This window comes from Prionailurus viverrinus, chromosome B4 (assembly GCF_022837055.1).
Source record: "Prionailurus viverrinus isolate Anna chromosome B4, UM_Priviv_1.0, whole genome shotgun sequence".
Taxonomy (NCBI): domain Eukaryota; kingdom Metazoa; phylum Chordata; class Mammalia; order Carnivora; family Felidae; genus Prionailurus; species Prionailurus viverrinus.
This window is the reverse complement of record NC_062567.1, coordinates 60,329,104-60,344,687: the sequence shown is the minus strand read 5'-3', so window position 1 is coordinate 60,344,687 and position 15,584 is coordinate 60,329,104. Positions and strand designations below refer to the sequence as shown.

General features: G+C 41.9%; 1 long non-coding RNA gene across 2 annotated transcripts in view; it reads right to left on the bottom strand.

Moving 5' to 3' along the window:
• LOC125171092 (uncharacterized) overlaps positions 1 to 15,295 on the bottom strand; it is a 35,546-nt gene extending 20,251 nt beyond the window's left edge. Inside the window, exon 1 of one of the 2 annotated variants that reach the window (XR_007154180.1) lies at positions 14,952 to 15,295. This is a non-coding gene — a long non-coding RNA (uncharacterized LOC125171092). Of the gene's footprint in view, positions 1 to 4,991; positions 6,148 to 14,951 lie in introns of those variants that run through there. The other variant, XR_007154181.1, reaches the window with a different exon arrangement.
• Positions 15,296 to 15,584: the final 289 nt, after the last annotated feature.

The window sequence follows — 15,584 nt, the reverse complement described above, 5'->3', positions numbered from 1 at the left end:
ATTACATCATCAAAGATGGCATTGTTGTTACAGAAAGAAGTTGCAAAAGCCATAAAATCTGAAACAATAAATTCCTGCTGGAGAAAACTGTGTCCAAATGTTGTGCCTGACTTCACAGGACTTACAACAGAGTCAGCCAAGGAAATCATCAAAGAGATTACAGATATGGCAAAAAAAAAAAAAAAAAATGGGGAAGTAAAGCATTTCAAGATATGGATCTTGGAGAAATCCGAGAGCTAATAGACACCACACCAGCAGAATTAACTGAAGATGACTTGATGGAGATGAGTGCTTCCAAACCAGTGCCAGATGATAAGGAAGAAGATGCAGAAGAAACAGTGCCAGAAAACAAATTGACATTAAACAATCTGGCAGGGGGTTCTAATTATACAAGACCACTTTTGCCTTCTTTTACAACATGGGCCCTTCTATGATACCGGCACTTGAAATGAAGGCAAAAGGTGAGGAAAGGATTGGTATCATATGGAAACGTTTTTAGAGAAATGAAAAAGCAACAGAAGTCAGACAGAAACTACGAGATATTTCTGTAAAGTTCCACCAAGTGTACCTGCCTCTTCTTCCACCTCTTTCACGTCCACCCTTTGCCACCCTGAGACAGCAAGACCAACGCTCCTCTTCCTCCTCCTCTGCCCACTCAACATGCAGACAACAAGGATGAAGACCTTTATGACAATCCACTTCCACTCTTGATAAATAGTAGACCATCATCTAGCTGCACAGCTAATAAGCCTATCTGTCATGAGTGCATGTCTTCTTGTGAAAATCTAATAGCTGTATGACAAGAACTAGGAGGCATTTCTATGTCATTGTCATCATCATCGCCCACATAGTCATCATGTACAACATCGGGTTCAAGACTTGTATGAGAGCCGACAGCCTATCCTTACATAGGTAGAAGGTGAGTGATATTTAATGTAAAATTAATAGTGTTAGTTTTCTTACTGTTTTATAACTTGGCTTTCAAAAAATTGCATTGCTGTACAGTATGCCTTTCTTTCATAATTGGAGAAACTGTGTTTCAGCCTATCATCACAGGTAAGTGGTTTTTTAAAAGATGTAACAATGCTTCCGATGCTGTATTATGACTATGACCATAACACCGTATGCTATAAACATTTTATAACAATTTATTCATTAGTGTAAAGGCCAGCCTGCTGTGAAACAGTCATATGGATTACTTTAGGTAACCATAAAGCAATCATTTTGCTGCTTCTTTGTTATCGCCTCATGAATCATTAGATCTGTAAATAAATATAAAAATAAACATAAAAATGTGAAATTTTCACATTCTCTTTTCACATTTGATGTCTAGTATTAGTAAAATGGATCACACCTACAGTATTTTGTATCATATAAGACATTATTGGCATAGGCACTGACAGGGGATTCATTTTGTAAACCGATGATGTAAACTTACTATCGATAAATACAATACAGTACTGTAAATGCATTTCCTCCTATGATTTTCTTAATAACATTTTCTTTTCTCTAGCATACTTTATTGTAAGAAGATAGTATATAATACATATAAAATACAAAATATGTGTTAATTGACTCTTTAGGTTATCAGTAAGATTTCTGGCCAACAGTAGTCTGTTACTGGTTAAATTCTGAGGGAAAGTTGTACATAGATTTTTGAGTGTGTGTGGGGGCAGGCACCCCTAACCCTTGCATTGTTCAAAGGTTAACTGTATCTTCTTTTAATATTCCTGTAAGAGTCTCCAAGGTGACCGAGTAGAAACCCAGATTGTCTCTCAGCTGCCATTGGCACAGCCATGCATCTGCCCAAGCAGCTAATGGAAGAGCAGCAGTTTTTTTTTTTTCAATGCTATAAATTACTGCAGATGAATTCCAGCTCCAGGGTTGAGTGTAACCTGGGAGTTCCTGGCTGTCCCTTCCTCTCTTTACTCTGGGCTCGGCTTCCCGAGCATGGGTCACAGCTGAAGAAACAAAGATACATGCAGATACAGCCAGGCACGGGCACATACACAGACAGACCCAGATGGCAATGTGGGGCAAGAGAATATTAGGACAGTCTTAAGGTAAAAAAAAAAAAAAGTTAAAAGCTGATTCTGAGAAGCTGAATCACTTCTGCCATATCTCATTAATGATTCCGTATTTGGTTGTGTTCCTGATTTAGGATTCAACTGCCACCACGCTGCAGAGAGGTTCAGGCTAGATGTCCCCTGATGTGAGCACAGTATGTTAAAGGCAGGCTTGAACAGATGACCTGTTTAGTTTTTTCTTTACACTGAGAGCAACAGGACAATGCTGAACTGGGACAGAAAATGGTTGTTTCTGGAAAATCCAGCAACATGACTGCCAGCCTACACTCTACACGGCTCAAGCTGGTGACTCACTTCATGACTTTCATAAGCTCTAAAATTCACTGATACAATTTAAATGAAGAAACTGAATAGCTGGGAGACAAAAGTAGACCTATACACTCTGTTCTCCCAGCTGTTCAAAACTTGCTTTTCTGAGGCCAAATTTTTTTCCCCAAGAGGCACCAATGATAGACAGGTGACGGTAGATTAAAATCAGTGCATTTATAAAATTATAAGATGTAGTATCTCATTCTTCTGTTGCTTCTTATGGATTGCCACCTAGAAGATGGTGGCATTGCTCTGTAATCTGAAATCAATAAAGAGAAGAAACCAGATATAACCTACAAAGTTTCCCTCACTGGGCAAAGAGCCAAATATTTTAGAGCTGCATTTCCTGAAGGTAGTCAAATGTTCATCATAGTTTATCAAACAAATATGGCAAGAAATTTCTGGCTTATTTCATGACACATGAAAGTAACAATAAATCCAGTAAGCTTCTATTTTAGCAGCTAAAAGGAAGAGAAAGTTTTACTTGCATAACAGCTTCTGGAGGAACTCCTATTAATAGATTTGATTCCTGCTATCCATCCTGTATTCATGCAAAGCAAAATATCTTCTATAATCAAAATATGTTGCATCCATTTGGACAGGACCCAATTTGCTACTCATGAGACATATGGTGATAAAAGTGTGATAGATTATTTTGCTTCTTCATGGGTGTTTAAGAAGCTACTTTCACAGATAACTCACTTTAAAGAATAGTTCACTTCCTCCATAATTAAATATACATTTAAATAGCCTGCTTTCATTATTTAAAAGGGCAACTGTAATTGACTAATAAAATGTAGCAATGGAGAGAAAAAGAAGCACTGTGTTTGAAAATGGCATCAAATACTTACATTTCTCTGAGCTCAGCAGACATTCACTTACACATGCATCAAGACATGGAAGGTGCATTCATAAAGAGACTCCTTTCCCTCAAATGGTATCAGCCTAAATCTTTAAAACATTTTTTTTTAATTTTTTTTTTCAACGTTTATTTACTTATTTTTGTGACAGAGAGAGACAGAGCATGAACGGGGGAGGGGCAGAGAGAGAGAGAGAGAGACACAGAATTGGAAACAGGCTCCAGGCTCCGAGCCATCAGCCCAGAGCCCGACGCGGGGCTCAAACTCATGGACCGCGAGATCGTGACCTGGCTGAAGTCAGCCGCTTAACCGACTGCGCCACCCAGGCGCCCCTAAAACATTTTTTTAAATGTTTTTATTCATTTTTGAGAGGCAGAGAGAGACTGAGCATAAGCAGGGGAGGGGCAGAAAGAGAAGGAGACAGAATCTGAAGCAGGCTCCAGGTTCTGAGCTGTTAGCACACAGCCCAACGCAGGGCTTGAGCCCATGAACTATAAGATCATGACCTGAGCCAAAGTTGGACACTTAACTGACTGAGCCACCTAGGCATCCTGGTATCAGCCTAAGTCTTTAAAGTATATCCAGGAAAGAGGAAACTTTATATGATCCACACAAGGCTTGAAGATGTGGGAAAGACAAACCAATGATCACTAATTGGGAGTTATATTTTCTTAGAAAATTCCTTCAAGATGCTAGAAACAAATGTCTTTGGCTAAAAACAAAGAGTAAAACTTGTTTTGCAGCAGCATTTGGCATCATATTATTACCAAAAAAAAGACCTTGTAAAATAAGGGTCTATGTCTGTCTCTATATAGTATCTATATAGAGATGATTAGAGTCCACTAATGTGGCCAAAGTTACTAATGTCAAAGGGACGGAGATCACTTTAGGTGATTAGATTTTTCTAGCGATTCCAGGAAGCCTGACATAAAAAATATTCCTCTCATTGGGTCACTTTTTAATACCAAATACCAGAGCCCTGGTGTTGAAAATTAACCTAAGCCAGTTTGGCTTCTTAAAGGTTACTTGGTCTTTTGTAAACACTGGTGGTCCCTGGTGTTTAGAGCCAGATGGGATGTAACACTGACAGCAAGTCTTGGATAAAATGCAGCCGAGGTACAAACATTCATTAGCAAGCAAGTAGAAAAACAGTTTTCTACCATCTGCTCTTGTAAGCTCAGAGGAGTCCCCACTCAGTCTTGCGGTTCTCCTAAACAACCTTGCGTGGAAAGCTCTAAGGACAATGTACGAACACTCTAAGGTAAAGCAGCCTACCTTCTAGTCAGGTTGGTCTCAGAGCCTTTGTGAAGTGTGGAGACGCGGAGCCAGACAGAGTCTGGTTCTGGCTCTGTAAGGCTGCTGGGCTTGCAAGTCTTTTTTATTCAAGGGTGATGGTTCCTATCCAATCTTCCCAGCCAACCACCTGTCTTGGCAGCCACTTATGTCACCATTATAAAATTATTTTCTAATTACCTTCACACGGAAGAGCACACCTTTGGTATGAATTTTGACAACAATATTGGAAGAGAATGGAGAGGCCCCCCAAGAGAACAGACTCCTGAGTCAAGTGCTTTAATTGTCAACTAACTACCCCTAGAATGTACAGTAAAGTTAACCTCACCCGCGGGCAACACAATGTTGGCACTGATGCTAAAGTAAATTGCCGCACAGACAGCATAATGCTTCATTTCTGTGCTTTCCTATTTACTTTTGTGCCTTTTTAAAAAAGACTTACCTGGAAGACTTGTTAAAACTTTTGTGCTTCTTTTAATCCATCAATGAGGTGAACAGACGACTCTCCTTAGAAGACCTCTTGCTCTTAACTGTTGAATAGTTAGAAACTCTCTATAAAATAAGACATTCAAAAAGAATCCTAATGTGGGTGGTGGTGTTAAAGGATAACTGTGAAGATTTGTTATTCTTGAAGGGAGGGATAAGGTGAGCTAGAAAAATTTTAGACAGTGCTCTGAAGGGGTCATTACAAGTCTATACAATTTATCTACCCACTCTCATATGTCTAAGTCATCACCTCTCAAATGACCTGGAATGTGTTTGATGACAGAATCCTTATTTTGAGGAAACCCTGTGCAGTGCTAAAACACACTTTGAGAAATGCTTGTAATAAACCACCCCAGAGAGAATGAAGCTAAAAAGAATGGTTTCCACAGAAGAAGAGGTTTCCACATAAAACCTCTCTCAAGAAGCCAACTTAGGATCTGGAAGATCTTTCTGTATCTGAAATACATCCTTTTTGCAATATTGTAAACCGATTTCTTGCTCTTCTGTTCTCAGTGGAGATGACAGCCGTTTTCATCATAAGGAATCATTATTCCCCTAGAGAACTTATTACAGTGTCCATCTACTTCTCCAACAGCAGTGGGTCCATTCATTAAATATATCTCAAGTTTTAGTCTCCAACAAAGAAGAATCATCTTTGTGGCTCTACGGGGAATGCCATGGTGCTGTAGAGTCCCATGGGGGTTATGGTCTAAAATCAATGTATGAAGCAACACTCACGCACCATCAAGATTACCCCTGAAAATCCTTTAGAAAGGCTCCCTTTTGGAGAATGACATGCCGTATTTCAGGAAGCCAAACCCTCTTTTTCAAAACTGGACCCAATGGCTATTTCTTTGATTGAGTACTAAATGAAGTAAGATTCCTATAAGGAGGTCATGTTGTATGAAAACCACAAATCTTTAAACACTGGACTGCCATTCAGCACTGTAAGATGCTCAGACCACGAGGGCCCACGGGAACTGAGGTTGTCTGGGATAAAGACAAGTTCACTCCTTTTACCTTCTACTCTGTCCTGCGACTACACTTATTGAAGGCAAAAGCCAGATATTTATCTATACTACTTAAGTGTGTATTCTCTCTTCTCTTTTCTGGTTTTTGTTTCTTTCAATTTTTATTTTTTAGAGAGAGAGAGCATGTGCAAAAGTGCAAGTGGGGGAGAGAGGCGGAGGGAGACAGAGAGAGAATCTCAAGCAGGCTCCATGCTCAGCATGGGGCTCCAACCCACGACTCTGGGATCCTGACCTGAGCCGAAATCAAGAGTCAGTGGCTCAATCAACTGAGCCACCCAGGCACCGTGGGTTTTGCTCCTTTTAAAAATTTTAACTGATCCAGTTTAATTGATTTGTGTAAACATACCTAAGCAATATCATTTTTAGTCAAATTTAAAAGACAGCTACATATGTACACATATACATATTTCTATACAAAACCATATAAATATATTTTAATATAAATGTGCAGAAATATACACATAAATTTATACACATTTATATGTTTAGTTTTTACATTTGGCTAAACACAGGGCAGCATTTTTTCCCCTTAGGAGGTCGCATCCATCACTTTTACCTCATTTTTGTAGGCACTTTAGGCAGCATATTTAGGGCTTAATAGGAACACTCTGAAGATCTGAGGAAAAACTGTTCGACAGCCCCAAAGTCCAGGACAGCAGTAGAGACACTGGGATAACGTATGTAGTGTCAGACAAACCACTTCTAACAAAATGACTAAGAATAGGAGGGAAAATATGTGTCTCCTGGGGCTGTGGAGTTACTGGCTGGAGCCAGAGAGCATTTTTGGGTGTGAATGCAGTTACTTAACTGACAATGAATCACTCTGCAGAGAACTTTAATAGGTCATTGGTGGAAGGGAAGAAGGTGATGCCTGTGTCTCCAAGCCTTCAGATGACCAGGGAGCACCTGCAGGAAAGTTAGGTGACGATTCCCCAAACACTGCATCTGAGCTCCACTTAGCACAGCATAAGGGATGGTCTGGCCCCCGGCTTGCAAGCACACAAGGTGGGTTTCTGTCCTACTCACCTTTGTACCTCACTCCTCACATCCACCTGAAAAGTGTCCTTTTGTGGCCCTGGGGAAATTCCCCTTCCCGGTTTCTCTTCTGCTTACATCCCATCTGTTTCACTTCTAGAGGAGCTGAAGCAGAAGTCACAGTCACCCCCCCCCCCCCCCCAACCCCAGGTGGGTAATTAGTGCTACCTGGGCTCTGAGAGTCCCTCCCTAGAGATATCACAGTGAAAGCCTGAAGGAGATACTCACCCCCTGGAGACAATTGGGTTGTTTCAGTCATCACGGCCTCCCCTGCCTAGGGGGCCCCATTCAAATGTCAGGAAGGTTGAACCACAGGCAGGCAAACTCATGGGCTCACTTCTCTCTCCTGCCATTTCATTCAACTGACTCTGACTGAGCACCTATTGTAGACAAGGCTCTGCGCCAGGCAGTGGAACAGCTGGGCCATTACCAGCACAGCCATTGTTTCCAGTTAGAAACTTCCAATGACTTTGGGGCAAATTTCATTGTGGTGCATGCAAATGTAAGGGGAATGAGTACTGCAAATACTCATCTTGGACTAAGCTGAAAATGAATTCTCACACTTACCTGGTAAGATAGCCTGCCAGTCTTGTTGTTGCTGAATTGAAAAGTACCTCAATATTAGTTTTGTTTTGTTTAGCTGTGTGGGTGTTACCATATTTTAAATCAAAAAAGTATTCTGCAGGGAAGCCTGGGGAGCTCAGTGGGTTAAGTGTCTGGCTCTTGATTTTGGCTCAGGTCATGATCTCACAGTTCGTGAGTTTGAGCCCCACTTCAGGCTCTGTGCTGACAGTGTGGGGCCTGCTTGGGATTCTCTCCCTCCCCCCACCGCCCCCCCCCTCTCTGCCCTTCCCCTGCTCATGTGTGCTTTCTCTCTCTCACTCTCTCAAAATAAATAAATAAACATTAAAAAAAATTCTGCTGACAAAGGGTTTTCAGCTGACAATGTCTGTCTTTCTTTCTTTCTTTCTTTCTTTCTTTCTTTCTTTCTTTCTTCTAACATATAGTGAGCATCTACTAAAATGTTGTCATCATGCCAGGCAGAGATGCAAAAGAAGCAAAGAAACAAACAAGGCAACCAAAGCACAGACATGGTTCCCACCCTAGGGAAGGTTATTTTCTGGTGGAGGAGTCAGACACTGTTTAGGTTTACATGTGTATGTGACCCTCAATTCTACTTACTTCTAATGTGATACGTGGGGTGTGCAGAGCTTAAGGTAAGGGCAGGATGCACGGGAGCATGAAGGAGGAATCTCTTTTCCTCTCAAATAGTAACTTACCAGATGAGAAGTGAAGCCTCAGCTCTAGCCTTGTCTTCATGATCCCCATCTTTCTGACTCTATAATCCCTTACTTCCATATACAAAACCCCTGACTAAAATGGCCTCATAATTTTTATCCAAACATCTCATATACATTTCTAATATCATGCCTTTACTCACTTCCTTTCCCTGACTGGAATGCTATTTCTCTTGTCCCGATTCATTTAAATTCTACTTTTCTTTTAGGAGCAAGCTCATATGGCCCCTTAATCAAGAAAACCTTGCATATCAAGCCAGCTCTCAGCTCTGTGCCTGCTACTGGAAACAGTCTAATTTCACTAAATGAGAAAATTAATTTCCAGCCTGAACCAAAGCACATTCTGCCTATGTCACTCATTTGGCATTTTCCTTCACATCCTTCCATTGTGAATTATGACTTTATTTCTACTTCCTGTCTTTCCAACCAGACCCGGGGCAACTTCACATCAGAGACCGCATCATTTACAACTATGTTTCCTCTTGCCAACAAAGGGCCTGGAACGATTGATATTTATTTTTTTGCCATTGTTCATGAAAAGAATAGTCTCTGAAATGTAACGTGTTGCTAAATTACTTTATTCCTCAAATATCCATGGAGTGTCTGCTATGGTCTTGGTAGTGTTTGTTCTAGGCACTGAAGTTACACTGCTGAACATAACAAATTTCTTCTCTCATGGAGCTTATGTTCTAATGGAGGGAGACAAAAATAAGCACATAAATATATATTGCGTCAGGTGGAATTGATGCTGTGAAGAAAAATAGAAGAGGCTAAGAAAGATGGTGGAGGTGCTGAGAAGTGCTGTGTGATAGAGGTTGGTCTGGAAAGGTGTCAATGATAAGGTGACATTTGAGATCTGTTGAGAGTGAGGAAGTCATGTGGGTACTGGGGGAAGAGTGTTTCAGAAGAGTTTGGAACATAATGAGAAAGGGGAAGAATGTGAGGAATGAGGGGCTTAAGCCTCTGGAAGGATGTGGTTTTTGTTCCAAATGAAGTGAAGCCTTTGGAGAGTCTTAGGCAGAAGAGTGGCATCATCCAACTTATACTGTAAAAGGATAGTCCCGACTCTATGTGGCATAGGAAGGCAAGGGAGGAAGAAGAAAGAGCAGCTAGGGGGCTTTTGAATGACCTGGGCCTGGGCAGTAATGTGGGAAGTAGAGCAAAATAGTCAGGTCTGGATATATTCTGGACATGTTTTAAAGGTAGATTCAATAGAATTTGCTACTGGACAGGATGTGAGATGTAAGAGAAACAGGAGTTAAGGTGATGGCAAGATTTGGGGTCTAAGGAAATCAAATAATGGGCTTGGCACTTATTGAGTTTTCCAAAGCACGTTAGGTCATGGTGAGAATCAGAATGTTTGTCCTGGGCATGCTGAGTTTGAGATGCCCTTTAGACATCCATTTCAAGAAGCCAGGAAGTCATCTGGACATATGAATGTGTAGTTCAAGGAGGAAAGTCAAGCCAGAGGTGTATATAGGTAGTATTTAGAGCCAGGAAACTGGATGGAATCTCAGGAGAGTGAATGCAGATACAGAAGGAAGAATTCTCAGATCAGATTTAGCTACTCCAACATTTAGAGGAAAGGAAAATGAGGAGGAAACACAAAGGAAGTTGGAGGGGCAGTGGTGTGAGATGGAACTAAGATAGAATACAGCCAACCAAAGAGGGAAGCTGGGGCAAACAGCTCTGCCCAATGCTGCTTTGGTGTAATTAGTTGAGGACTTAAAATTGGCCATTGGTCAGAAAATGAGGAGGTCACAGAGAGTCTGGCAGGGGCTGTCAGCGATTAGAGTGATGCAGTTGAAAGCCTAACCAGAGAGGGGTCAACAGAAAACAGAAGTGTGCAGGCAGAGAGTAGAGATATGTATTTGGAAGACTTTTGCCACAGAGTAGGGCATAGATAGGAGGTAGTGGCTGTGGGAAGATGTGAGAGCAAGGGAGGATTTTGAAGATGGGAGATACTACAGCTTGGCTGCATAATGACCATGAGTGGGAATAATTAAGTATAGAGTGAGAATCATTCAGTAGGGTGAGAAAAATGGGGGATGCAAGAGAGAATGGCAATTGCTGGAGTAATATTTTTTTTTAATTTTTTACATTTATTCATTTTTGAGAGACAGAGAGAGACAGAGCACAAGCTGGGGAGGGCCAGAGAGAGAGGGAGACACAGAATCCAAAGGAGGCTCCAGTCTCCGAGCTGTCAACACAAAGCCCGACGCGGGGCTCAAACTCACAAACTGCCAGATCATGACCTGAGCCGAAGTCAGAGGCTTAACCGACTGAGCCACCCAGGCGTCCCATGGAGTAATATTTTTGAGTAGCTGAGAGGGATGGGGGACTAGTGGACAAGTGGAAGAGCACAGATGGTTTATCCACAAGTGGAAGAAAGGCAGATCACTTGGGTGCAGTCAAAGGTAAGTTGGGAGACATGGTAGGGTGTGTGTGTGACCCAAATGGATCCCGTGGGTGGGATGATATGTTTTAGTGTTTTCTTATTCTCGGTGAAGTAGAAAACAAAATCAGCAGAGAGTAATGTGGAATGGGATGTTGGAGATTTGAGAAAAGAGAAGAATGTGCAAAAGAGTTGTCTATAAAATGAGACAGTGAACTGATAAGGAAATGAGAAGGATAACATGGTAGCACCAACAGTCCACTTGAGGTAGGTAGGTGGTCATGTCCTTAAAGTCAGACTACCAAGTAGCATTAGAGTGACGGAACACGAGTCACATCTCATACAGCATAGCAATGACATAAATGTATCTGGGCTATAAAAATACCTTGGATAAGGCATTAGCAATAGCAGTGGATCTTTAAACATGTTCCATCTTAAGGTAAGGTACAAATCTTAATTCTATATTTTCTAACACTATGTCAGATGAATCAGTAAGTTCATTTTCAAACACTATTAAAATAATGCAAACAAAAATTTCAGCTTTGAGCATGGCCAAAGTACTAAGGTTGGTCCTAGACACTGAGCTAGAAAACTGACCCAAGTAAGTAGTAGAAAGTGACCACTCTAGACAAATAGGTGGTAGATGGAGGAGCCAGCTAAGAGTAGTGAGAAAAGGCTGGATCACTTGGGCTGACCAAGCCTAAAAGAGTGGTCTCACTGAGGCGTGGGCTGCACACAGAGCGAAAATGGCCATGCCCAGGGCAATGGTGGTTGTGGATGGAGAGACCATGGTGATATATGGTGTTTTATCGGTGATTGCAGTTGTCCCAATACAGAACAGGCTGGCATAGGCGGTAAATGGCCAGCATGAGGAAACTTTCATGTAATGAGGTCAGGAAGGGGATGGAGAGCATGGTGGTTGGGAAGAATAGGAAATGAAAAGTGAACTGTGGTCTGGAAGAAAAAAAATCATTGTCATTGGCACAGAGCCACTCACTATTCAATGCAATATTCATTCTCAAAGTTCAACTTTATATTCCATTTGGTATATTAAAACAGGATGCTTATTATCTCAAATTTCATGATTGCTTTTTCTGGAATGGCAAAAGTATTCCAAAGTGATCTATATGCCACAATATCACTTGACCTTAAATATGGCTCAGCTGGATGCAAAAGACTTTCCAGTTGTACTGTTCAATGTACTGTATGTATCTATGTCAGTGAGTGGTTTGCTGTATTATACTGTATAACCATAATCTTCTCCCCATCTTTTTGAAATTAGATGAGATATAATGAGCAAATAATCATTTCAAGGTAGTATGGTAAGAGGCTGTAAGGGGGCTCCATGATTCCTGCTTCCTATTGTTCACATCTTTGTGCAATCCTCTCCCCCGCACCCTCCCCCCCACCAATGCCCCAGTGGGTGGGAGCTGAACTTGCTTCCAGACAGTTGGCTACTGCAGAGGTGATATAAGTCTTGCTAGTGGACCGATGCTAGAGATGTTCTCCCTTGCAGGTTTTGATGAAGTAAACTGCATGCTGTGTGAGAGAGGTTTGTTTGACAATCTCCGTTTTTCTTCCAGATATCTGTGTGCTCTTTTCGTGAGTAGGTTGGTGAGGTGGGGTGGCTGGGATATGAATGAGCACAGAGGCTAATAGAGAGCAAGACTGAGAACTGCACCTCATCCCTCAGATGAATGCAGCCACCTCCCATAGCATTAACCCCATCCCAGCCCTCCCCACCACTTTCACCAAGTTGTCACTGATGATCACCTCCATTGGTCAAGCCGCAGATTTGTCCCCATGTGGGTCTGAATTTTTGACTTTCCAGATCCTAGAGCCCTAGCCTGTGATTTGTGGTTGTTGCGGGAGGGGGGCGGGGGGGTGGGGGTTGATGTAGGAAACGATTGATGGATACACAGATATCCATGTAGATGGATAGAGATGACCCAATAAGAAAGAGATGATCACCTCTACTAGGGAAAGAAAAGGTCTTCCAATGACCCTGCTGAAGATGACTTTACTTCCTCACATCCATGCACAAAGGACATCTTGTGGTCATTATTAGGCAAGTCAGGTCTCTCCCACACTCAACTTCACCCAAGGTTCTCCATTGGTAAGTATGCAACATGATTATAAAATAATGATAAAAATACCCCCAAACCTCAAGACACCCTGTAGAATGTAATGAAAAACCAGTACCAAAAAAATTACCCACAAATAAAATTCAGTGATATTTCTTCTTGTTATGCAGGAAAACCACATCAGAAGACACTGGAAATAGAGAACTATAAAAAATAGATCCAATGGCATTCATTTTCTTAAACAATCAAAATTAGACTGGCTGTTTTCCTGATTTATGTCTCTATTTATTGCAAACCAACATGCCTAGTTCAGCCTGAATCTGCAAGAGTCATAAAGGAAAACTTCAAGTGCATTTTTAGCATATGGTCCTCTTGGGGTATAAACATTATTCATAGAAGAAAATAGAATAATCAGCCTTCACTGCTTAAATACCCTTTATCTCTACTGTACATACATTCCAATGCAGTGATTATCCTAATCACAACGTTTAGAGCAAATTAGTCCATTTAAAAATCATTATTGACAAAGGATTTAGTTCAATACCAAATTTCCAAATTAATCTCTACATCATGTAAGATTAACCCAGCCCTAATGCATGAAAGGTATGAGTAGGAAGAGATGATGGAGAGGCCTAGATCGACCATATTCTTTAATATTCATATTCTTACAAGTAATAAGGACTGCAATCCTTTGAGGGTCAAACTGAGATTTTTTTTTTTCCTGACAAATAATAAACTATCACTCAAGCCCAAATTTCTTAGGCTATAAAAAAAATAGAAAACTGGAACCAATCTCTAATATTTATCTTGTAATTATTTCCACAGAATAACAAAAACTTGAATTCTGAATCTTGATTTTTTTTTCTTCAACTTTGGACAGAACTTTGGCAAATTCAAAATATGCTCTATATCATTTACCTGGGTTAATCCTCCAACCTGATGTTGAAGTGGCCTGAAATATTTTTCATCTTGGAACAGTGTCTAATTCATTCAGTATACATCTCAAACATACAGAGTTTGTGTTTGTTTTCAGTAAGTGTAAAAATGTACAAAAGCAAATATTCTATACAGGCCTCTGGAGGGTGGGGTTTAGAGAAGGGGAAGATAATGCACCTGTTATTTATTTTAATTGCTGTTTTATTTCTTTCATATCTTACTCTGTAGCTTTATAATATGTAGTTTAAATACAAGTGAAGTGAAATGTTAATGCTAATTGTAGCAGGATAGAGTATTCTACTACCCTCCTTACCCCCCTGATATGCAGGTACCCCCCTGCATACCAGAAAGGATGCAGAAGGTGTTTGCTAAGTTGGAGAAGAGATAGATTGTAAGATTAAAAAAGTACCAAAACTAGGCATTAAGAGGAGCTTGATGTTAGTATGAAAGAATTGCATGTCTTAAAAGTTCATTGACTCAAAGTCTTTCTATTTCCTCATCAATCACCACCCCAGTCCCTGTAAACACACATAGAAGCATCTAAAGAAGTTTTCTCCCTAGTCTTGGCCCTCACCTTCTATGGTCTGGCTCCATCAGGAAGAAAACCAGACAAAACCACTTGACTGTCAACAGTGTCAGAGGCCAAACGGAAGAAGCATGGTAGGCAGGAGAGAGGAGAATAAGTGAAGCTTAAAAAGATGGAGGCTTGGGAATGCAGAAGATGGCAGAACAGCATGGAAGTTTTTTGTGTGTCTCGCGTCCATGAAATACAGCCAGTCCGACACGAAACCATCCAGCACACCTAGAAAACTGATTGGAGGATTAACACAACAATCTGCACAACCTGAACCACAGAATTCAGCAGGTATGCGGCCCAGAGAGGTGAATTTAGGGGAGCGAGAAGCCGCGGAAGGGAACCACTTTTGCTGGCAGAGAGAGGATGGAGACTGGGGACGGGGGGGAGAATACGGGAAAAGCACCCCTCCCCAAAAGCAGCTGGAGAGAAAGTGGAAAATTGGAAACAGCCGCAGGGACTAAACTAAAAAGGGAGAAAGGAGAAAGGTGAACGGAGAGGGTTTAAATTCCATTAAGACTGTAAACAAAGGGAGCGCAGTCTGCAACTCTGCAGCTGGATACCTGGCAGTGCTCTGGTGGGAAGGGCGAATCCCCAGGAGCAGAGTGGGGTCCGGGAGGTTCTCGGGCCACACGGGGAAAAGCGGTTCCACTGCTGGAAGGACATTTGGTAGAGACTGTTGAAGACACCTGGTCCCAGCAGACCCCAGAAGGCGGTCACATTCACTGGTTCTGGGGCAAGGTCGTTAAGGGTGAAGACTGGTGCCAGATATGCATTGTGACTTTCCATAATCCCTGAAATGCTGCTGCTACACTGTCTCGTGAACTTTTTCTGGGGCGGGCTGGCACCAGGCCGCAGTCATGGGGCACCAGCAGCAGCAGGGTCCAGCAAGCGTTCCTGGGTGCAGCCGACATTCGGCCATTGTTTGTCCATTGCTCGGTGAGACCCTCCCGCAGAGGGGCTGAACGGGTGAAAGCCGCAGTCCTTCAGAAGTAAGGGGCCGGGGAAAATAGCCGCATCTGAGACAAAACTCAGGAAAACAGGTACTGCCTGGGGCCTGGTCATGGAGAGTGGAAAAGCGGGAAGTGGACGTGAGCTGAAGACAGAGGATGGGTGCTCAATTGCTAATCCGGGAGAACAGACTGCGTAGGTGGGTGGTGCCATGGTCACCACTCCCGAGCATGTGCATACGCACC